At 35.1% G+C, this 24696-nt stretch overlaps 1 long non-coding RNA gene across 1 annotated transcript in view; it reads left to right on the top strand.

Annotated features, from left to right (window-relative positions):
* The window catches only part of LOC129217331 (uncharacterized), a 37515-nt gene extending 13311 nt beyond the window's left edge, over positions 1–24204 (top strand). The window contains exons 2-3 of the long non-coding RNA XR_008580210.1: positions 13221–13277; positions 22229–24204. This is a non-coding gene — a long non-coding RNA (uncharacterized LOC129217331). The remainder of the gene's footprint in view (positions 1–13220; positions 13278–22228) is intronic.
* The last annotated feature ends 492 nt before the right edge of the window (positions 24205–24696 follow it).

Genomic DNA, 24696 nt, shown 5'->3' with positions numbered 1-24696 from the left:
TTACTTGTTCGAGGTTCTGATAATACTTGCTCCAGGTTCTGGAATACTTGTTCCAGGTTCTGATATATTTGTTCCCGGTTCTAATATACTTGTTCCAGGTACTGATTTATATGTTTCAGGGATATTTTCTGAATTAATATTTTCACTAGAGCTCGAAGAGGAATCTTCTTGTACATGCTCATACAATTCCAAGGATGTTGAAGTGGAATCGTATTTAATGCGCCTGTTTTCTTCTTTGACAGCTCAAAGTCGAGCCCTTTACTCTTTGTCGCAAGTTTTTTTATCCACTCCACCTAAAGTGACCACGTCGGCTGGGCTCTCTTTGGAGTTGCAAGAAAATCCCATCTTCCTCTATTTTGATTAACTGAAGTGCATCAGCATGTGCAATATTGAATAAATTGTTTAAATTACTCTAAAATTCTTGTTGGTGCTGTCTGAATACTACTTGCAGTTTCTTTGCATTTTTTTTTTTTTTTTAAGTCTCTCCAAATTTAATTTAGGTTTTTAAGTTTGTTCACACAATTTGGCAACGATTTGGTAGGAATGCGTGCCTTTTCCCAAAAGATAATGCATTCCCGAATAGCGAGATTTGCACTTTCACTGATGGTTAAATTTTACTTCTCGAATGTTATAAAACAAAACAGACAGAACTTGTCCGTTAGAGGGAAGTTTGCAAGCCCGTAGTTTGGTGTTTTACGTCTCCTATTAAAAATATCTCTTTTTTCAAACTTTGCAATTCCACTGCCAAGTTTCATTCCCTATGGAAGGACTAGACTGCGCTCGCTGACCGGAATGTATTCGTACTGACATGTTTGACGGTTTACAAATTGCTACGGATAAGTCCCCCCCCCCCCAACATATGTTTTTCTGTTTTCATTTTTTTCTGTGCACTATTTACAATTGTTTTGAGCTTCGCAAAGTATCGCGTCGCCAGCGTTCGCTTGCTTATGAATACACGTGCTATTTACACGTTTAAGCCTTTAGGCGGAAGTCGGCACGGGTTACCCTGCTTCAAATTGCATGAAACTTTTTTTACAACGGTTTTGATATAAAAGGAAAAAAAATAAGAGGGTATGCGTTTAAAAAAAAAAAAACGACTTTCATTTTTTTGGGATACCCTAATGATAATATCAGCTGTACTATAGTTGTACAAATTTCATTCAGTGTTTCTTAAAAATGCATTTGTTTATCTACTATTAAATATTTAATTTTTTTTTACTATTCGACTCAACCGAATACTCAGTTTGCCTGCCGAATAGCAACCGAATATTCGGTGCATCTCTTAAATTTACAAACCAAGAATACTGTTGTTATCATACTTGCATGCCTATTTTATTGTTTCCAACTGCTTTTTGGAAACGAATTGCGGAGTATTTGACGTCAAATTTGTAACAATCATTCGTAACACCAAATGAAAATGATTAGTTGTTTTGAAAGGCTCCAAAATATCTTTTTTTCGATTTATAACACAGAACATGGGCGGGCCGCAAGTATCAGCTTAGCAGGCCACATTTGGCCTGCGGACCGATGTTGAACACCATTGCTAAAGAACTGGTGCAAAATTATAAATTGATGTCGTGCGAAAACGACGATTCAAAGGAGAAGCAGATTTTACATATTCTTAAACTCAAATCATCAGTGCGTATAAGAATAAAGCTGTTAATAAAAAAACATCTCAAAGAGGAAAAAACTCGAACTCGAGTTATACGCATTCACGTTAATGAGGCTGGGCCGTAAATTTTATTCCGTAATCGACTCTGCGTCAAATTTTAAGGCCCTTATCTTTATTTCAATGACATAATTTCATTTTTCATCAGGTTAACCTGAATGTGCTTACTCAAGCGCGTTATCATTTGCCGCGAAAAACTACCTGCGCTGTTCTCCTCTTTGCACTCAGAATTTCCATCCTTTCCCTGAAGAAAACCTTCACGATTACGGGAATTAACCTTGACCACTTTTGCCGCGCTTGTGGCCTCATTCTTATTTCTACTTTATCGCTTACCAGAAAAGTCAAGTCTGATGGACACTAAGACTGGCGATGGCAAGTGGCCAATCCCACGGGTTTTCGGAATCCTTCAATGAAGAATAAGTCCTATTCCAAGAAAAGATTATGTGATATTTCATTGTAGCGTTAAGTGATATTTCATTGTCGTCTGAAGGGTTATTATTTATGAAGTCCTTTTTCCATGTGTCCAGCATGAGTTTTTGACAGGAAAACGTTACATTTTATTGTGCAACTGTCATTTTTTGCTGAGTAGCGTATGCATACGACTCCCGAAAGTCCACTTGCGGATTATCCTACTTTTTGGATTATTTGTGTGGTTTTCATTAATTCTAATTACCAGCTGTTGTCCCCCCCCCCTAAGCAAAAACTTGAAAAGTTATTGAAGTATTATCAGTAGAGTCTGGATTATAATCACTAAAATGGCACTTTCGTTGCTATGGTGTGATATGATTTTAGCAATTTCTCCGGATTTAAATCGGGACTGCGGAGTCGGAGGCTTCCAAATTCTAAAAGTTGGAGTCTGTAATTTTCACTCTGCGTCGGGAACTCTACCAGGACTGCGGAGTCGGAGCCGGGCTAATTTTATGGTAAAGGAGTCGGAGTCAAAGGCTTTAAACTTCCGGAAGTCGGAGTCAGTCATTTTCCCTCCGAGTTTGTATTTCTGCTAAGGTTAAAGTTACGGCCAGAGACGGAATCGTCAAGTCGGATGATTGATTGATTTTGATGAAACGGAGTCTGAGTCGGGAATCAAAGGCTTTAAAATTCAAAGAGTCGGAATCAGCCATTTTTCCTCTGAGTCCGTATGTGTCCTGCATGACATACTTTATTACATTATTATTTCTTTTTGTAATTTACATAAGAAAAAAAAATTAAACCAAACAAACATTTAAGTTTTTTTTTTTGAAGGTTTAAATTTCACATTTTACGAATTAAAAAACGGCTTTTCATTTCCTAGGGAAAAAACATTTTTTTTTAGTTGGGAATTTTCCCGAGCAGCAATAAAAACTTTCGACTCCAGCCTAATAAAATCTTGACACATATAATTCTGACTAAGTTGGGTGTCACGCGGCTCCAGCACTTCTCGACTCGTTCGAAAATGCTTGATGTCGTGTCTAATAACGTGACTGGGTGGATTGAGGCAGAATCCCATTGTCTGTTCTGCTCAGAATTTACGCCCATTTATGATGCAAACGCATCTTTCGTCAAAGAAATAACTTAAGTTAGAAAGAAAAACTGGTTTTAAAATTGCGTTGTTTGCATAAAACCACATTTGTTGCATTCTAAAATTAATTGTTCCAAGTTTCGTTTCCACCGGATGTTCTTAGTGAGATTTTGTAACACATGAAAGTGCTGTTTCGTAAAAGGAATCTTCGAACGCTCCAAAAAAAGGAAAACCACTGTTTATTTTGTGTCTTAGATGAAATTATTCAAAATCTACTGAAAACTACCTAAATTTGGAATTCAAAATAATTCTTAAGATCCTTATATATTATTTCTGTAGCCTGTTTTTGGTTTCAACGCCAGATTTTCCTCAATTCTTGATCGATTTCTTTTATTTACGCCTTATTTTAAAGCTTATGGTGCTGGCTACTGACGAAAAATAGACCCACGGTCTAAAAATTGTTTTTTTCAGCCGAAAAACCTGTTTAAAAAAAAAAACAGAATGAGGTTTTCGGTTAAACTTATAACTTTAATTTGCGCTATGAACGGCAGAGCTGAATAGCTTGATCGGCAGAGCGTTCTTTTCGTAACCAGGAGAATGCGTGTTCGGGCCCACGTCCGGACAATCTGCAACAAAAAAATTAGAAAAATATCGCGCAGTACATGAACTCTTAATTAAGGGAACAACAACTATGAAGGATTAGATTAAATGAGAAGGAAACGCTCGTTGCTGATATGAAAACTTGAAGTGACTTTGTGCTAAATTACTTCTGAACTGTACGTTTTTTTTTTCTTTTTTAGCTTTGGCTCAGGTAAGAAAATTAAAGCATAATGTAAGCGAAAATATAAGTAACAGGTTTAAGATTTCACACTACAATAGAATTGTTTTTTGTTCAGAAAAAAATAATAAATCGTATATTGAAATATATATTCTTTTAATGAGTTTTTGACTCTTTGTACAAATAAAAAAAAAATTACTACCTCAATTTGAAGGGTAAAATATATATTTTTTCTTCTTTTTGCAAAAAAACAAAAAGCTTATCACATTTTTATTACATTCGAAAAGCTACGCTTAAAAATGAGCATAGTTCAATTTATTTTGTATTTTAACCGTGCTGTTAACTGATGAACACGTGTTGCCATCTAAGTGATAACGGTTCAAGCAGCCTGCGGTAACAAATTGTAAAAATTTTCTAGAATAAAAAAAATTGTTTCTTCAATATCTTATCTTATATATTATTCCCTTCTCATTTTAAAACTTATCAGGCTGGCTAATGAAGAAAAATAGACTTACGGTCGAAAAATCAAGTTTTCGAAAACGTCCCTTGCTGTTTCCAAACCTTGATAATGCCTGTAGTTCTTATGCATTTTTTAAAAGCAAAGTTCTAATGCAGTTTTTTCATTTTTTTACGTCGCTTTCGGCAAAAAAAAAAAAAAAAATAGCCTGTGTGTGTGTGTGTTCATATTTTAATAAAGCTTAAAAGCACTGGACTTAGTTGTTCGGTTAAATTGATAAGTTTTTTTCGGTAGAGCGTTCGGCTATAAACTATCTGAACTTCGGGCAAGTTTGGCTGTCCGATATAATATAATATTTATATTAGTATTACGCATTACATGTACTCATAACATACAAACGTAATAAAATAAATGCAGTGGGAATGCTACTTGGTGCTTCGACTCCTTTATGCAGGCTACAGTTATCATTCGGATAAGTTGACTGTTAATCGAAGGGCGTTCTTCCTTTTTTTTAAGCTTTGACTACATCCAGACCACTCAGCATAATGTAAGCAGAAAAAAGTATTAGATTTACCTCAAGGAAATCTTTTTTGTGCAGAAAAACATTTTCATTGTATGCTGAACTGTAGATGTTTCTAATTAGCAGTGTTCGACCTTTTGTACAAATGGAAAAATACTACGCCAAATTAAAACTACGAGTTTCACCCAGTAAACATTTAATTTTTTATTCGCGCGAATAAAATAAAAAACATTAAAATTATTATCAACTTCATTAGTCAGAAATCATTTTCTACTCCTCTGCTTTCTGCTGAATAAAAAAAAACCTTTTGTCTACGTTCGAAAAATTACACTTAAAAAACGGACTCAGTTCAACTGGTTTTGGTTTTGAATTTTAAGTGTTCGATTAAAAGAGAAATATGTGCGGGCATTTAAACCGTAACGGTTAAAGCAACCTTCTATATGAAATAGTTCAATATTCAAAGATAAAAACACTTATTTTCAATATAATTTATTACTTCTCTAGAATGTGTGTTTCAACCGCTACGTGAAATCTTCGTCATTCTTTAATCAAATTCCATGCTTTACGAATAGTTTTAAATCGTATCATGCTGGTTAATGACAAAACATAGAAGCATGATCTTATTTTTTTTTTCGGCAAAAAGCTTTTTTGCTGTTTTTTACTACGCATTCCTTCAATGAATAGCTTTCGAAAAGGAAGGCGCAATTGCTAAGTTTGTTTGGGTGTCGGGGTGTTAATCTGAATGGCGCCAATTCGAATCCGTGCCAATAAATATCTCTTTAATGTTTATTTTTTTCCCGTCAGATGCTCACATGAGCAGGACTGTATTTGCCACAACCTGTTTTTTCACCTGCACAATTATTGCTTTTTCACGAGTTACTACTCAGCCACACTTTTAATGATATTAATGTTTCATTGAAAATACGTACAACCAAAAGGTGAGCGATGATCAAATTATCACAACGTAGTGTATTTAACGAGGTTTTGTTACTGATGTCTTTAAATTACAAGCTTTCTCTTCTGAGATTACTTTTTTTCGGTTCTTCTTCATAATGTTCTTCCTTTGAAATTTTTAAAGAGCGTAATGCCTTATGAAAAGCTTCGAAGCACAGTGCGGAGTTCCGCACGGGTCGACTAGTATATTTTTAATATATACTTGCTATTTCTTTTATTTTTCTTCACTATTCATTATTTATATTTTAGTTTTAATAATTTTTAGAGTTGATGCACGAGAGAAACTTTAAAGGGCGGACAAGTGAGGATAAATCCTAAGGATTAAAGCAAAAGCAAAGTAAAAAGGTTGCACTGTCGACCAAGAAGAGGCACTATTAGTGAAAGTTAGAATTTCCAAAGGGATTTTCTAGGGTTGAAGTTGCAAAATTTTAAATGTTTTTACTGATTTTTTTTTTTTTTATAAATTGATTAATTTAGTTAAGTCATTAACGTTCTTATTGAAACCATATGTAGCAAGTAAAAAGTTTGCACAAACCGAAACAAATGTACTATCACTGCAAAAATGGAGCTAAGTCATGTAATTTTGAAGGTCAGATGAAACAACAACTTTTTCTTTAAAAAAAAAGAAAGAAAAAAGAAAAAGACACCCTATATTAAAACAACAACCTAGTGTTCTGTACCGTTGGATTCATTGCAGGTGTACCATGTTGGGAACCACTGCCGATAAATTGCGAATGTGGTGAAAGAGCTACATCACGTATTCAGGTAACACATTCAAATTCGTTTATTAAAATAACTTACACGTTTAAGCTTAAAACTTTCAGAAAAAATAGAAATTTGAATACTATTTTTAAATACATTTATCAGTTAAAAATACGAAAGATTTGAATTTTAAACGAAATGACAGAGTATGAAATTTCTACAAATTGTATATTTAGCTACAGCTGAGAATTTTTTTTTTTGTCAAAACACACACCCACACTAATGAAGCTTCTTCTTTGTTACCATTTGATATTTTGGAGGAAATCATTAGTTTAGAAAATTATTAAACGTAATTCCATGTACAGGGGTTCCCCAAGCACAGGGGTTCTCAAACTTTTCTGAGTCGCGGCACCCTTTAGAGAATTCTCGGCATCTTTTATGCACACATCGAAATTCCTTCCGAGGTTTGAAAGCCTTATTGGAACAAATATATTACCAATGGAGCAACAACGCTGACTTTGCTGGAGAATGAAACTAGACAAGTTTTATTTCCGACATCTTCGACAAATGGGCCTTTCTTATTGCAGCAGATATTAAGTCTAAAGTCTACCCACCAAAAACATTCTGTAAAAAACTAGCCAAGTCTCGATGGAGCTGCTTGTTTATATCTAAAACGTAATGAAATCTAGACAAAGTCATGACAAGTCTAAGGTTCCTTACTGCGATTTCTTTATTATTAAAGTTAATGTTGTGTGACTTGGCCGTTAAACATTATTAGTGGGTACAAGTCAATTTTGTTTACACGTTTTCCAAGTGGCAATTTTCCATCGTCAATGGGTAGCGGTTCTGGCGACAGATTGGTGCAATGGTGTCATGGAGCACCTAGTTTTGTACCCTTCTGTACCCTTTAACGGCCAAGTCACACAACATTAACTATAATAATAAAGAAATCGCAGTAAGGAACCTTAGACTTGTCATGACTGTCTAGATTTCATTACTTTTTGGAGATAAAAAGCAGCTCCACCATCGAAACTTGGCTAGTTTTTTACAGAATGTTTTTGGTGGGATTTCACTTCTTTTTGTAGAAACATTTAATTTGTGTAGACTAAAGTAAGGCTAGATTAAATTAGAAGATGTATCCCACTACGCTGGACTTTTGCAATGACAGTCGATTTTTTTTTATGTACCAATAGTAGAAGGGGGCATTATTATATCTCTCATACAGCTGAGACCAGCTGAGGGTTCTTCATTAGATACTTCAGACTTTCGATTTTTAACGTCAAATGAAGCGGCCCACAAAGTTGAATATTTTTTGTAAAGGCGGTATGTAGATCTCTAATAGTTTGGTTGGGCTCTTGTGTTTTCTAATTGGGGTCACTCCAGATCTTCGATTAACCTAGTTTTTATAGTTTTCCCTTTATGTGACCATTAAACCCTAACTCTGTAGAAAATTTCACCTCTCTGAGTTTATGGGAAGTACTAGTTCTATTTTGATGATCATGAGTGAGTGAGTGAGTGTCACAAATGCGAAACTTTGCTTTCGCTTAACTTCGGAACTAAATGACCTACAGACTTGAAATTTGGGATTTTAAGTATGTAATTATAGCTTACTGGATGACGAAACTTTCTGCGTTCTGGTCTCATCCAGAGGTTTTCAAATAGGGGCCTGAAAATGCGGCGAAATGGTTCCAGTAAAGGATGGTAAGGCAGTGTTTGCTTCGCGCTCGACTTGGCAGGGGCACTGCCGTGCCCCCCGATTCTTGTTTCACTTGCTGTAACTTGTCCCGATCGATCTTAGAAAGTGCGGTGCTGATCTTTTTGGCGTAAATCTTGCAAATCACGTCGCTCATGGAGCACGAACTCACGATCTTTGATGTAACACCATAAAAAAATTGCTTGGAATTACGTCCAGAGCAAGGATAGATACTCTGCCCCTGCAATTTTTCCGAAATTTCGCAAAAGTCGAGCCTTAAAGACGCTCGTATAGACATATTTGGTAGTGTTCGAAGAAAGAATGGATTCACTGACTTTCTTCTGGTAATTTTTTGAAACTGAAGTATCAGAAAGCACAATTTTAGATGACTTTTTATGAAGTTAAGGGGAGGAAGTGTTCCGAAACATTCCCCGGAATGATTACAAAATTGAAGCTCTAAAACGCAATTTTAGAACACCTCTTTCAACAGAAAGGGAAATGAACAAATTTGGGGACTTCCTTTACGAAATGTCTATATTTTGGTTGTTTAAAACTGCTGCCCCCCTCCCCCAGTATGTGTAATCAAATATGTGGTAAAAGGTAAGTTAAAAAATCAACTGCCCCCTCCTTGAAACATTTCTGGATCGCCCTTGGTCCGGAGAATGCAGCCAAGGAAGAAGGTGATTGTTGTCATCAGAATCTCATCAAATCCAATGACTAAGAAGCTTGTTATTGAGGAAATCGGGAACGTCTGTCAGATAATGGCAAGCCCGACGAGAGGCCATGTCAGCCTAGTTCTGGGCATCACATCACACCCGAGGGTCCCCTGTTCCTATCACAGTAGTGACTTGCCCAGATTAGGGAGCCATTTCTAGTCCCGGGCAGGGGCGTGCACAGAAATTTTGGGGCCAGTCACAAACACTTTTCCGGTCCCTCTCCATATTGTTTACCCCTATATTTCGCTCCTAGTTTAAAAAAATTGGACCTCCTTTAGGCTCGGGCCCGGGCCAACAGATTTCCCTTCTCCCCACCCCGTGCACGCCCCTGATCCTAGGCCTTTGGGGGTGGGGGAGGGGCAGCGTTTCAACGCAAAAAAAAAAGAAAGAAAGGGGCGGGGGACTCTGATTAAGAGAAAACAAAAATGAAGTAAAATTACTCTTTTGGTATTTACTGTTGTGTCACTTAAAATAGAGCGAATTGTTTTCTAGTAAGCAGTGTTGATTTTTTTGTTTTCGCCCTCCCTATCCCTCTTCCCCCCTTTTTTTGGGATCGGGAGGGGCTTAACGACATAACTGACAAGGGGCCCGCCTTGGCTCTCTGTGGCTTTGTATAATGGGGCTTTGCCCCATTTATGTTGGAAAAGTAACGACCATTAATCGTGACATGTTACAGCCAGGGTTGGGTTTTGGACTGTCCAACACTACATTAGGACAGGACATGTGGTTTTTACCGTCCTAAACTGTCTAAAGCTGTTCTCAAGTGTCCGAAACTGTCCAAAAGTATATTAAAGCTAAACGGGTGCACTGTTAAAAATTTTCCGGAAAATTTACGGTAATTGTTACTGGCATCCATGTTGCCAGTAACTATTACCGTAAAAATCAAATGTTACTGTAAAATTTTATGGTTTCCTCGGTAGGCCACAGCAACCAATTGGCGCTGGGATCGCTTATTTCTCCGGTATAAATTACCGTAAAAATCAGCGATGCGTTAGCGATGTCATTTTACAGTAACAATTACCAGAAAATCTTCCTGAATTTTTAACAATGTGTAATCTAACAAATTCGTATTTACTGCAATATTCGTAATGCATAAATATAGATATGAATGAGAATTAATTAATGAGTATTTAATAATATTTTTCTCAAATGTTCATTAAAAAATATTTTACTTTTAAAAAAATGCCAGTAATTGTTACATAAAAACTTTTTTCTGTAACAGGTGGTAGAGTTATGAAAGGAAATTCACAACACACCAAGACAACTAATTTCTGTTCTGTTTATAACTCAAAGGAATGATATAAAAATATTTATGTGCAAAAAAAAAAAAAAAAGGCTGCTTATTTTTTTAAATGGATTTTGCGAATAAGTTTTACGTGATGTTTTAACGAAAATTATTTTTAAACTAGAAAGTCGTCCGTTCATGGTATGACGGGTGAAAATTTCCTTTTACGTTTGAACGCAGTCATTGACTGTTTGGTGATATTTTGGTAGTTTTAAGTTTTAGCCCTAACTCCAGTGGATTAACTCTTAACTCCAGTAGATATTTGTCATTGTTGACCATTTTTACGTTTCTTCATTCTCCTGAAATAAGTCTTCCCAGCAAAACAGTTAAATCGCCGGATCGAGTTCAGCCTTGTCACAATGAAGACTATCCCTGCATGTTAGACTCTACCAAATCATATTATCAAATTATCATGCCGTGGCGCGAACTTCATTGTTCAAACACGCGGGCTACTTTATCATCGGCTATTATTTATATGAGGTTCATTGATTAAAGAACAGGAAATTGATGATTAAACACTTATATTTTAGAACTAGTGCTATTCTTTTTTTAGTTCATATTTTTAATGTAATACATTCTGTAACTACAAAAAATTGTAATTTATTGTATCAATTCATTTATCGCACTATATTTTGAACATTTTCTTTTGCACACATGCATAAATGTCGAAAAATTTGTTTATAGAAAAAAAACCTCTTGCAAACAAACTGAAATTTTTAATGAAGAATTTAATATCGTAACTAGATTAAAATCAGCTGTATAAATAAGTTACATATGTATTTATGCTTGAAAGTTCAGATTAAAGAAAATCATTAAATAGTCAAAAAATACATAATTTTTACACAAATTGTTCTGTTTTTGATATTTTCCCTCAAAATATGGTTTTTCAAAAAATAGTTTTGGACATTTTCGGACAGTTTTGGACACCGGGTTTTAGAACAGGATGGTAAAAACCTTGTCAACCCTGCTTTCATTTGCACACATGCATAAACATATTGAAATTTGGTTACTATTATCAAAATATTTTTAAAAAATAAACACATTCATACAAGTTGAAATTTTAGTCAAGAATTCAACTTCTATGCAACACAACAGCTAGATTAAAATCAGCTGCACAAATAAGTTGAATGTTCACATTAAATAAATGTTCAATATAAAACTTTACTTTGATACATTTTGTTCTGTTTTTGATGTTTTCTTACAAAATATAATTTTTCCAAAAATATAGTTTTGGACAGTTTTGGCCACAAGGGTTTTGGACGGACGTTAAAAACCAGGGTTTTTACCGTAGTGTCCAAAACCTTTCCAACCCTGGTTACAGCTAGTGGCAAAAAGAATTTGTCTTAAGACTTGATATTTGTCGCATTTGTAAAGGTTCACATATCGAAACATTAGGGATACAAAACTTTTTCCAGTTTTTCTCCAGTAAAGTCAACGTTGTTGCTGTAATGGCAATATGGTTCTTTCAAGCCACAGAACCCGGACATTTCGTGGCACGACTCGCCAATTCTCACGGCACCTAGTTTGAGAACCCCTGCAGTAGACAATGTTCCTTCATTGGACGCAAATCCTGGTGCATACTGTCTTCCTGTCTTCTTGCTCAAATCTCCTAGTCTTAGGAAACCTACCATCGAGTTGCTTTTGGAGAAAGTGGCCTGTTTAATGCTCTTTCTACGAGTACATCCCTAATTTTGCATTTGTACGAGTAAATTTTGTACCAGTTGGATATAATATTCGTATTTTTGATTTCCAGGAAAGTTATTCACCACTGATAATGAAAACAGTCCATGAATGCCATTCATAATCAGGGCCTCCTCGAACTTCAACTTTTGGGAGGACGGAAATTCTAAATTTGCCGAATGAATGATGATAATTTCGCCGAATGGAGCTCAAAAGTTAGCCGAATGATTATAATTTTACAGCATGAAACTCCAAATTATGCCGAATAATGATAATTTTGACGATGTTTTCATACAACGTTTCAATTATAGAACCGTTGTTAAAAGTTACTGCCTGTAGTGGAATACACGCGTCGCAACTCGCAAAAAAAGTGCTGCAATCGATGAAAGTTTGTCAAAATGGCTCGTCATTGTAATAGTGAGTGCTTTGTTATTGCGGCGCATGTATTTCAGCTGTAAGCTGCTAATTTCAACACCAGCTTGAAACCTTTCTCAAAAACTAATATGTTGTGTAAAAATGTCTTTGTGTAATAAATTTGTGACCTGTTTTTCATCCATTATTTTCTAGCTTTGTGTGTGTGTAGCGCGTTAACATCGTGTTTGCGACCATATATTCAAAAATGCTTAATACAGTGGATGTCGGTTAATTGAATCAACCGCTTCAATAAATCAAATCATCAAATACAGAACAAAATCCAGCTTTATTGAACGTGCCGCTTTATTGAATCAGCCTCGTCATGGAATCAAAACTGTTTAGAACAAATGTGATTCAAATAAGCGGTGGCCACTGTACTTCCTATCATCCAATCCCATTTAGTTTCACCCAAAAGTTCAGACTTACCCTGTATGGATACCTATTGAATAAAAATATTTCAAATTGTGAAGAAAAAAAACTTTTTAGTTTAATATTTCTCTGAAAAGCGATTGCTTCGAGAGACTAGACATGAATTCCAACCAACAGTTCTGAAGTAAAACATTTCAATTCAATGACAGCTCTTGCACAAGAAATCGAAACCAACAGCACCAGATACAGTTCCGCATTTTCGGAGTCAAGGAGTTTGTCAAGTCTGCAGGTAACACAATAAAATTCTGATTGAAAGCATTTCGACACACGTTTTCCGAATCGAAGCTTTGAAGTAAGGTTTTCGCTTTGCAAATAAAATGGCTACGTGTCGGAAATACCAAGCAGCCATTGCACAATCGTTTCCGGAGAGAGATCGGCAACTCAACCTTGACGTGCATTTATATTCTTCTTTTCTTCTTTTGCAGCCTCGAAGAGCAATAATACAGGTGTCGGAGACTTGGCGGAGCTCATTAAGGAAGAAAGTGAGTTGCGCGATATCCTTTGAGTGATATATGGAGAATTTTGTATTGCTGTAATGATTTGCTGATTGTTGTCACACGTATAACTTCTATGAAATAGTTTTGATAAAATATTTAGAAAAGAAATGCTTTATTGTGATAGAGCTGTACCGGATCCGATAACTTAACTTGTTTGCAGGGGCGGCATTTCAGCATTTCATTTGGGGGGTCGAGTTTCTTAAATGTGTATTACCACAGTGTGGTACCAAACACACACATAAGCTAACAGGAAGTGGTCATAAAATCGGTTTAATATAAATAAAAATTAGTGTTTAGAAACAATTAAAATTTTGATTCATTTTCTAATAAGTTATCATGCAAAACATCTCGATACTAAAGTTTCTATAGCTTTTGGAAAAGTTTTAATACATGATTTTTGGAATTCGGAAGAGCAGGAAACATGTTACTAATCTATCAGTGCCCAGTGTCGTGCTGTTTTACCATTACAGCTAAATAGAAATTTTTTTTTTTTTTTGCCCATTGTGCTTCGAAATTAACGTCCTGAGAAATAAAAAATCTTTCTCTACTGGCTGAGTTGATTAGAATAGTTAAAAAATAATTGAAGTAACTAAATTATGTATGAAAACACTTTTTATATATTGCTCTTCAAAACCACCTAAGGCAACTTCAAAAATTGTGAGGGGCTTAATTTTTCATCATAGAATAATCTAGTCTCGTCGGCGGTTGCAGCTTCAATGAGATGTCATCTGCCTCCAGGTCTGTTCTTCACTATTCCAAACTGACGAAACTGCAGTCTCTGGATGTGATAACCGGTCAGTCGGTATATTGCTTGAAATTTTTCTTGCCTCATACTAAAAATTTTACTCATAATTGAAACATTTTATTTTACGTTTTCAAAATCCAATTCAGATAATATAGAGCCAACCATACAGAAAAATAATTATCATCAAATTTTGTGTTAATTTCATTCAAACTGAATCTATTACTTTACACAAAATATTAAAAATCAATCTTTGACTTCACATCATCATGTGAATTTTTGTCACCTTTTTTTTCCCCTCGCCTTTTTAAAATTAGCACGAAGGAAGAATATTTTTTTTAAAGTTTCACGCTTGATTGAAATATACATCTACGTAAAATCTATTTTCAGTTTCAATTGTTTATTGAACTATGGTAGTATGGTGTACAGATCAATTGTAGATTGAACTGTGGCTTGAATAGTTCGAAAATTAAGGGTAGCGGATTGAAGATGTTTTGATAGAGTAAAGCATTTTTCAAAAACTTTCAAGAGGGTGCGGTTGCACCCCCAAATTTTATGAGCAGAATGATAGAAAATGGGTGAATTCAATTTATGTAAATCGGAAATCAATGTTCATTTTTAAAAATCTCGCTGGTTCTCAGTAACTATTTGATGAAACTCTACGCATTCCCAGACTAGAAAAAGTGTTTTTCATTATTTGGATGATGACTTAAATTCATGAAGTATTTTCCGGCCTTTTCAGAACATAGAAAAGTGATAGAGAACCATGGTTAATTTTAACTAAAGAAGGCATTTCCTCATTTTGCCTAAATATTTTATACTTGTGTGCCAGTGTAACGATGGTATGTCCAATATGAGAGGCTCGCGCAAAATGGTGCGGCTGCATGGTTTTTTCACTAGAAAAATCCTTGATATTTTACAATCACTTTTACACTCATTTTTTAAGTGTATATTTATTTGATGAGTGTTTATCGCTTTTATCTGCTAGAAACACGCATATGATTATTGAATTTAAAAAAAAAAACGTATCAACAAATACCTTTTATGGGGCACTATAATTATGCAATCTCGGCGTGACAGAAAATGGTCTTCAAGAGTTAAAACCATAAAATTATTTATCTATAACTTCAAAGCAATGATTTGACGACTGGAAGATTTATTGCAAAATGATTCTTTCAATGGTGAAAAAGCTCATGCCCTTTACCATGTATGACTTCGTTTGAATTTATATTCAATTTGTTTGTATTGAGGAAAGTTTTTGAAAAAAGCTTTACTCTACCAAAACATCTTCAATCCGCTACCCTTAATTTTCGGACTATTCAAACCACAGTTCAATCTACAATTATTGATCTGTACAGCATACTACCATAGCTCAATCTACAATTGAAACTGAAACTAGATTTTATATATAGATGCATATTTCAATCAATCTTGACACCTTTAAAAAAAAATTCTTCCTCAGAGCCAATTCTAAAAAATTAACACAAGATTTAATGATAATTATTTTTCTGTATGGTTGGCTCTATATTACCTGGATTGGATGTTGAAAACGAAAAATAAAATGTTTCAATTATGAGTAAAATTTTTAGCTTGAGGCAAGAAAAATTACAAGCAATATACCGACAGATCGGTTATCACATCCATAGATTGTAGTTTCGTCCTTGTTAATGAACTCATCAGTCTTTAATAGTGAATAACAGAGCTGTATGCAGATGACATCTCATTGAAGTCGAGAGCGCCGACGAGACTAGATTATTCAATGATGAAACCTTAAGCCCCTCACAATTTTTGAAGTTGCCTGGGTGATTTTGAAGAGCAAGATATAAATAGTGTTTTCATACATAACTTTGTTACTTCATGGCAAAACAGCATGACACTGGGCACTGACAGATTAGTAATACGACTTCCTGCTCTTCCGAATTCCAAAAATCATGCATTCATGTTTTGTATGACAACTTATTAGAAAATGAGTCAAAATTTTAATTGTTTCCAAACACAAATTTTTATTCATAGTAAACCGATTTTATGACCACTCCCTATTAGCTAATGTGTGTTTTGTACCACACTGTAGTATTACATATTTAAGAAATTCGACCCCCCAAATGAAATGCTGAAATGCCGCCCCTGGTCATGACCCCTCTCCCCCACACCTGTGGCTCCGCGCTTGACTGTTTTACTGGTAAAATTGTAATTTAACGAGAATGAAGAAACAAAAAGCTGGTCAACAATGACTGCTACCTACTGGAGTTTAGAGTTAATCCACTGGAGTTAGGGTTAAAATTTCAACAGTCAAAATATCATCAACAGGCAATTGCTTCGTTAAAATGTAACCTCGACGTGCGATTTTCTAGTGTCTGTATATTTTGGTTGTTTCTCGCGACCTCTGTTCAGAGAGGGCAGTTTGCTTCGAACAGAACTTGCTATGTCGGCCTCATATCTAATTTCCCGTTATTACGGGACGCTTGATACTTTTCGGTTCAGTTAATCAAACTGAACACGTTTCCTTTAGGCTTTTGAAGGAGGGGGGGGGGTAGCCATTTTAGCTCGCTTTTTGTTGAGATGAATTATCTCTTATTTTCGCAAAAAAAATTTCACCCAAAAATCGTTCTAAATTTCCATTTTACTCATCCTTGAATGAATACTGAGTTTTTTTTTTCGATTCGACTAGACGTACTTAAGTGCCTAAGAACGTATAGACACGCGAAATATCCGTAATGACGATTCCCGAGTTAATTACAACGAATTTTCTCGTGACGTCTGTATGTACGTATGTATGTCACATAACTCAAGAACGGTAAGTCCTAGAACGTTGAAATTTGGTGCGTAGACTCCTAGTGAGGTCTAGTTGTGCACCTCCCTTTTTGGTTGCATTTGTGTGTTTCTAAAGGGGTCTTTTGCCCTTTTTTGGAGGGAAATCAGTTATAAACTTAAGTGGTGTTATAATTTGGCGGACACTTGGCGATATATTGCCATTTTGGTCACCAACTTGGCGAGAAATTTGACTTCTTTTTTTTTTAATCTGTTTCAATTTGGCCACTGTTGGGGATGTTTAGAGACTAAACTATTGAATCACATTAAAATTGCCAGTAATGGGTATTTTAGTAAAAAGAAGTCATGTGATGCACACATCAGCGCGTTTTTTTTTTTTTTTTTTCATTTAAACGAACGTATTTTTGTATGCACACACCTACACGTAGGTAATCCAGAAAGTGTGTTCCGTTTGAATAGGAAACACTCATTTGAAACTAACCGTAACCTCAAATAATGAACTACACTGATCAGACTATTTTCGACACAGGTACCACCATTTAGGCATTTAAAGAATCGGGTCGCTAGTGCTTGGATGCCCTCACCAAAGAGCAATGGAACCTGCGATTCCAACCAATGCATCACAAAGGATATCGCCTGGTAGTCGTCCAGGGACTGCTCGCCGGCAAGCTAGGACTTCAGGTGCTTGAAAAGATGAAAGTCAATTGGTGTGAGATCCGGGAGGTCAAAAACTTTCCCTTCTGACCATAGCACAACTCTTCTAACCATGGAACCAATCAGCGCACTGTGTCTATCAACTTACTAACTTGTCTATGAATTTCGCAATCTTTGAGGTTTTTTGCTATGGGGAATTGGGTGACCGGTTACAATCTGGTATGCAGCGGGATGATGGACAGTTTAAATTTTAAACATTTTAAACTCTCAATCAACCAATCAATCAACCACTAATTGCAATTTTTGCAACTAGAAAGTCACCCGTCAAGGTATGAGAAAGAAAATTGTTTCTCATCTACATTTTAACGAAGCAATTGCCTGTTTGGTGATATTTTGATAGTTGAAATTGTAACCCTAAACTCCAGTAGGTGGCGTTCATTGTTGAGAATTTTTTCGTTTCTTCATTCCCCTGAAATGACACAGTCTTACAAGTAAAACAGTTACGTTACCGGATCGAGTTCAGCCTTGTCACAATGAAGCGTGTCCCTGCATGTTAAACATTACCAAAACATAGTATCAAATTATCATGCCGTGGCGCGAGTTTCATTGTTAAAACATGCGGGGTACTCAATTATCGGCTATTATTTATATGAGGATTTTGAAAGTGCATTTCCACGCTGACCAATGACACGTCCTTGAACAAACGAACGCAACAACAGCGCGAAAATGTAAAGCCGGACTTACTTTCTGGATTACCCGTATATATGTGTATTTTTAATCAAGAATCAGTGGCGCCGACTCCATGGGGCCTGAGGGGGCCCGAACCCCCTCAAAAAAATTTTTGAGGCGGCAGAGCCCCCCCCCCCCCAATAATTTAAGAAAATTATTAGTTATTTAATGCTTTCTAAACTCACAAATTTGTCTCAGTATTTTTTATTTTCCTTGTTTGAAGATAGTTACCTTGTAAAATACATTCAGTAATGAGTTACAACAAATAATTTTTACGGTTAAAAGCAGGTTAACTGAAAACGAGTGGTGTGAATAATGATAGTGTTACGGTGCTTCGAGCGCTTAGAATTTGTCCCAGTGGGTGCGAACCTGCGGATAGTCTGTCGAATCAACAGGGCAGATGGGATTGAACAACTTGGCTGTTCTTCATAAGTATTTTTGATGACTTGGATATTCGACTAGACGTCAACGACTTCAAATTCAGTAATCTAGTCAGGCGGTCGACATTTGCACCTTTCTAAAGACAGCCCTAATATTAGTATTTAAAGCAATTTTAAAAATCTCTGAAATAGAGAATTAACTACATACAGAATGTTAGATTCAAAATTTCGAAATATTTGTACTATTTTATTACCGTATTACTATAGTACTGCATTAGTTATTTTCAAATGCTTAAATATTTTTAGGGTATAAGACTCTATAAAAACCCGCTTTTTTCATACTATATGAACTTTATTAAACAAATTAACTGTGGGATATTATTTTTATTTAATGAACTCCGAGCCTTCTTCAAAGCAAGTTTTAAATTAGCTATTTCACTTATTAATCAAAGTGCGACAGCAATATCTTATGCTTTATTTTTTTTAATGATAGTTTAAGATTTATTTAAATATAATTTCAATCTTTATATATATATTCACTACTCTGTAATAGTTTAATTTATAGTATAATAATTTTGTATTAAACTATTTTTTTATGAAAATACCGTACATGTGGGGTTTTTCTTTTATTGTTTTTTTGTTTTTCGTTTTTCAATGCCAAATCATGTGTCGAGTTAGCGAGAGTAGAGTTTTCAGGTTTCTAATGTTGATAATATATTACTCTAAAATGCTTAAAAAACTGTAAAACTTACTTTCTCCATCTCCAATTTAGAAAATTTCCCGGGGTTAAACCCGCGGTATGCCCCCCCCCCCACCCTCCCAATATTTTTTGTATTTAGGCGCACTGGGAGTGCCCTTCCATGCAAGTCAAGTGCCCTCCTACACCTTATAACAATGCCTAGCCACGGAACTGCACTACTTCCCCCAAAATAGAACTGCAAAAATGTCCCACACTGAAGATAAGTGACATGATCTAATTGAACCAGAAAACTTGTATGCAAATTCTTAGATTGACTTTGAAAATGCCATGCCACATATTGTTTGTTTGTATAAATCATATACACCAGAAAATATATAAATTGGCATTTTCAAGGTTCAAAAAGTTTGAACTTTTTTCTTGGAAAAGTGGGGGGGGGGGGGGGGACGCCGTGGGATTACATAACCCCTGGATCACCGGTGGCGTATAGCCCCCTCAATAATTTTTGCAAGTCGGCGCCCCTGTCAAGAATATAAGTTAAATGGTTTACTATTGCTGATACGCTTTTCACGAAAACCGTATTTGAAGTTAATTCAAAAATTTATTGATATGTTTTTACAAAAATATACATTTTAATACTTTTCTAATAGCTTTGTTTACAAATCATAAGGTTTCAAGATAAATAAATATCTTTGTGCTGAAAAGTCAAGTTCAAAATAACAACGTCCAAAAGCACAAATTGCAAATTACTGCATACACGTGTTTCGGCGTGTCGGATGTCTTTTCATCCATAAGCTCATTTCTTTGGCTTTGAAAAAAGCTCTCCTGGTAACGCCGAAACACGTGTCTGAAGTAATCTGCAATTTGTGCTTTTTGACGTTGTTATTTTGAACTTTACACAAAAGTTATGTTGATGTTTTAAAATGCCTAAGCCATTCAGAAAAAATCGTTTCCAGGTAACCATTGATCACTGGTCGAACAGTAGAAAGAACGTACTTCTTTGGAATCCCAAGAAAAGTTCCGAAAAGACATGTCTCTTTTTTCAGCCTTACGGGAGACGGATTCTTATTAACAAGCCCCTTAGGCACGAATTTTTTCCAGAAAAATTGGCATAAAATTATTATTATTTATTTATTTTTTCTTTTGTCAGAAAATGAATATGTAGGTTATAATGTAAATTATTTTTGCAATTTCAATTGTGCGGCTGAAGTGACTAGAGAGCGAGAGGTAATGGGGAGGCGAATGGGGAGGTAATAGTTATTTTCAAGAAAATTGTATACAAAAAAATAAACGATTTGATTAGGGGAGACCGGGGCAAGATGACGAATGTCTTAATTTTTGCGTTTTTCACTAGGAAACAGCATCAACTGGATACTACTGACTCTCCTATCGAATGTTCGTTCATCAATAGTATAAAGGTGAAATTGTCATATTTGTAGTAGTTCTGAAGCTCTGATTATTTATTGCTGCTACGTTATAACTTTTATGCATGTGTAAACAAGCTCTGCTAAAGATACAAGAATGATAGTTTGTTTCTCTTTAGTATTTATGAGTAACTTAGTTTATATACTGCCTATTACCATGAATAAACGTCAATTAATTGCCTTCATTTATGACAATGAAGACGAATCCTTTCAAACAGACAGTTTGGGGCGCGATGACGGGCCGAAACACGGGGCAAGAAGACAATACTTCTGCTTAAGAAGTCCTGCTTGTTAAAGAGGAATATTGTGACTCTCCAACAGAAGAATGGTTCTAGTGTTGCAATGCCGAGAGTGGAGGCGTGAGGAATGTTCCAGTTATGAAAATGGCATTTTTATTTGTGACTATTTATAGCTGCACAAGAAACACTTCAACATTACTTTGCAATTCATTACGCTTAATTTGATGCTTTGTAAGATGTAAAATCAAAGTAAAAATTTGTTAAAATATGTGATATATTCAAAAAATAAATTGTGTTCAACCTTTTTCAGTGTTGTCATCTTGTCCCGAGGCCAAAGTCATCTTGTCCCGAGGCCAAAGTCATCTTGCCCCAGTACAGGGGAAAGATGACGATTTGTTAAGGTTATGAAAAAATAAAAATATCCTTCATTTATTTCATTTGAAAAAATTTAATGGTACTATATTTAATATTACAAAGGACCACTCCAACAGCTCGTGTAAAGGAAATTTTATCATTCTTTAAAAATAAATTAATAAACAACAAAAATTGTTAGCATAGTCATCTTGCCTCGGTCTCCCCTATATGTTTATTTTGAATTTCAAAACATTAAAATCAAATCAAATTGTCATGCGTACAACATGAGCATGGCTAAAGATTCAACGAAGATACATATATTACATTTTCCATACCAAACTGCTTAATTCCTTACGAACTTATTTCTCATCCGGTTAATCATCAAAATGCACAACGTGATTAACACAAGAAAAATGCCACAGACGTAGTGTCATTGATAGCAAATAAATTTGATTATCATCTGGTCTATTTTTTACTAGAACGAATCTCAGACGGGCATTAGAAATTCATAACGCGCGATGCAAGATACACGTGTTTATTTTATTTTATTTTATAACTTTCTTCAATCTAGCATTTGACAGCAAATAGTTTTGTTGATAAATATTTTCTAAGATTTATATTTTAAATCTAAATTTACAAATTCCAAAAATAATAACTTTTTATTGACACTTGTCAAGCTAACGAATTAACATTTCTAAGTGGAGGTGATTTTGAATCTAGAATACGTTTCAAATGATAATAATCATTAATTTTGACGCTTGTCACGTCAAAAACTAAGTTTTTGGCCTTAAAATGCCAAAGCAGGATTGGAGCAGTGTAAAATAGAGAACTTTTGGCACAAAGTTAATTTAAGGACTTTATTAGTCTTAAGATTTGATCTTGCCGTTTCGTTTGCATTAAAATAAAGATCATCGTGCAGAGTAAGATTTTGTTTGCTTTTCATTTCAGGCATCGTCAACAGCTTCTACATCGAAGGTCTCATTGGCATCTTGATCTGCAGCTTCGTGTTGCTGGCCATTATTGCTGTTCTGTTATACTACGTCATACCATGGCGGAAATAAAGCAACCGACTAAGAAAAGTCAAAATGTGCCGATGTCACGTTCTACCTACTACTAGCCTTCTGATGTTGAGTAGGACTACACTTCATGTACATATTCATAACTTCATATTAGTTTTGTTGAATGTAGCCAATTAGTAAATTGGCAAGAAGCAATGGCATCCGAAGGAACAAATCTGATTTTCACTTGAAGACAGCGTTATAATTAACAATTATGCTAATATATAACTGGAATGATTTATTTAGACAACTTCAAACTTGATGCAATGTAATCTGTTATGAGAATGTTATGTAAAAGTTGAATTGAGGCACCAAGAAACGAAGGAGTGTAAATGAAAAAAAATGAAAGTGAAAAAGCATTTACTTTCAGCAAGTGACGTGCTTTCTATATCGCAACTGTGAGAAATCCCAACGACATAAGGGCTCAGAAAGGGATCCAAAGTATGCACTTGGAATAAATTGTTTTATCTATATAGTCTTGTAACTAGAATCGGCGTGTCATGTTCAAATAACTTCCCAGTCTCCACCATTTTCCCTTTCTAGTCAGTGGGAACATTTCCCCCCACGCTGCTTCTGCAATACATAACATTTGCTGAAGTAACGTGGAGAAAAGTTCCTAGTCTAGTGTCTTAACCATGACAATCAGAAGAAAAAAAGCGTGGAGAGTGGAGAAGTTATTTGACCTTGACACGGCGATTCTCATTACTTAGACTATAATTTAATTGATCTGTATTTTTGCATTGTGTATTTTTTGCTTCTAGTCCCTTTCACTCCCTTGCTTCTGGTTGCATCAATTCTCTTTTTTTTTTTTTTTTTTTGCTTTTAAAATATGCACATAACGGAAATGATAAATTTATCACACACATACAAAAGCTAATTCAGATAATCTTCACATTTCGTCATTTGAATTTAAAGAGACGTGGTCATGACAACTATGATGTTCAATAACGTAACATGTGTCAAGGTAAAAATTGTTATTTTCAGTCTAATTAATTCGTTCGACTAAAGTCACGTAACCTGATCATTCCTCTCTTAATTTTCTACTTTACATTATTCGAAAACATCGACAATAAATCATGAAGCATGTATTCATTTTTTTTTTGTTATATTTCCTCATGGTTTAAAATTTACCTTTGAAAAGCAGTTGAGTCGATGGCTAAGATTATTTGATTTTTAAAGTGTGTTAGAAACTAAGAAAACATTATCCAAAACAGTTTCCTTCAACCGTTTGAAGCACAGGACATAAAAACACTTTTTCTTGTGTGCTGAACTGAGAGCCTATAGATTCAATTGAAGCCACTATGCCTCAGAAGTTTAAGCTATTTAATTTGTGTTGTTTATTTTTCGTTACTAATTTCATATTTAAGCTTTGCTCTATTTGTTAGCGTAAGACTTTATCTTCTCTACTTTGGAATAAACAAATAACGTCTTATGTCTTACATTTTTCGCGTTGTTGCTTTGCAGTTATTTTGATTCATTGCAAGAGCCATTTGTAATATTTTGTACCTAATTGGCCACTTAAGTGTATTTTGTTATTCATTGCAAAAACAACTGAAGTGTAATTAAAGCACGGCCTGTTATACTTTTTCCTTGAGGGGATAGCAGTTTACATTTTCTGCTTATACTTCCTGAAAGTGAAGTAAGTCACTTGAATATATTTTTTCATCTTTTCAAAACTATGTAATGTAATAAAAACAATGCAGCCTTTTTTTTCTTGATAAAAATGCAGTTTACCTTTTTTACGTCCCCTTCTATGGACGTACAGGACTATTTTGTACATAGATGTGTATATATTTTTTTGTCGATTTTTCAATTCATATTGTTATGGTTTTGTAAGTATTTGACAGCAATAAATATGCGTTTGATTACTGTATCTCTTATTTGATTAAAGTTATTCTTACACATTAAATTTTTTGTCCCCCAACTGACAGAAAGGAAATGTTGGTTGAACTTTGTTTTGGCTGATGCATTTAGATAAAATGCATGTTTTGGCTGATGCATTTAGATAAAATGCAAATTTCAAATTTTCCTAATCAAACCCCCCACTCACCCACCCACTCAAAAATAGTGTCTCGAGGGGGGATGCAAACGATGGTAGTTTTAAAATAGCTTCTAATTGTAATTTGTATCATTAAGACAGATGCTTTTAAATATCTTTCGACTAAACATGTTAAAAAAAATGAGAGGCTTCCTATGTATGGCAGTAAAAAAGACTACTGCGAAGCTAAATTAACTCTAACTTTTCTTATAACTCCTATGTGATGTCTTTTCATAAATGTAGAATAGTAGTAGCAGAGCATAATTTCGGTAATGGAAGGTTGGTGGGGGGAGGGGGGGATTCGAAATCATGGAATCGGA

The sequence above is a fragment of the Uloborus diversus genome, chromosome 2 (assembly GCF_026930045.1).
Source record: "Uloborus diversus isolate 005 chromosome 2, Udiv.v.3.1, whole genome shotgun sequence".
Classification (NCBI taxonomy): Eukaryota; Metazoa; Arthropoda; class Arachnida; order Araneae; family Uloboridae; genus Uloborus; species Uloborus diversus.
This window is presented reverse-complemented; position numbering and strand designations above follow the sequence as displayed.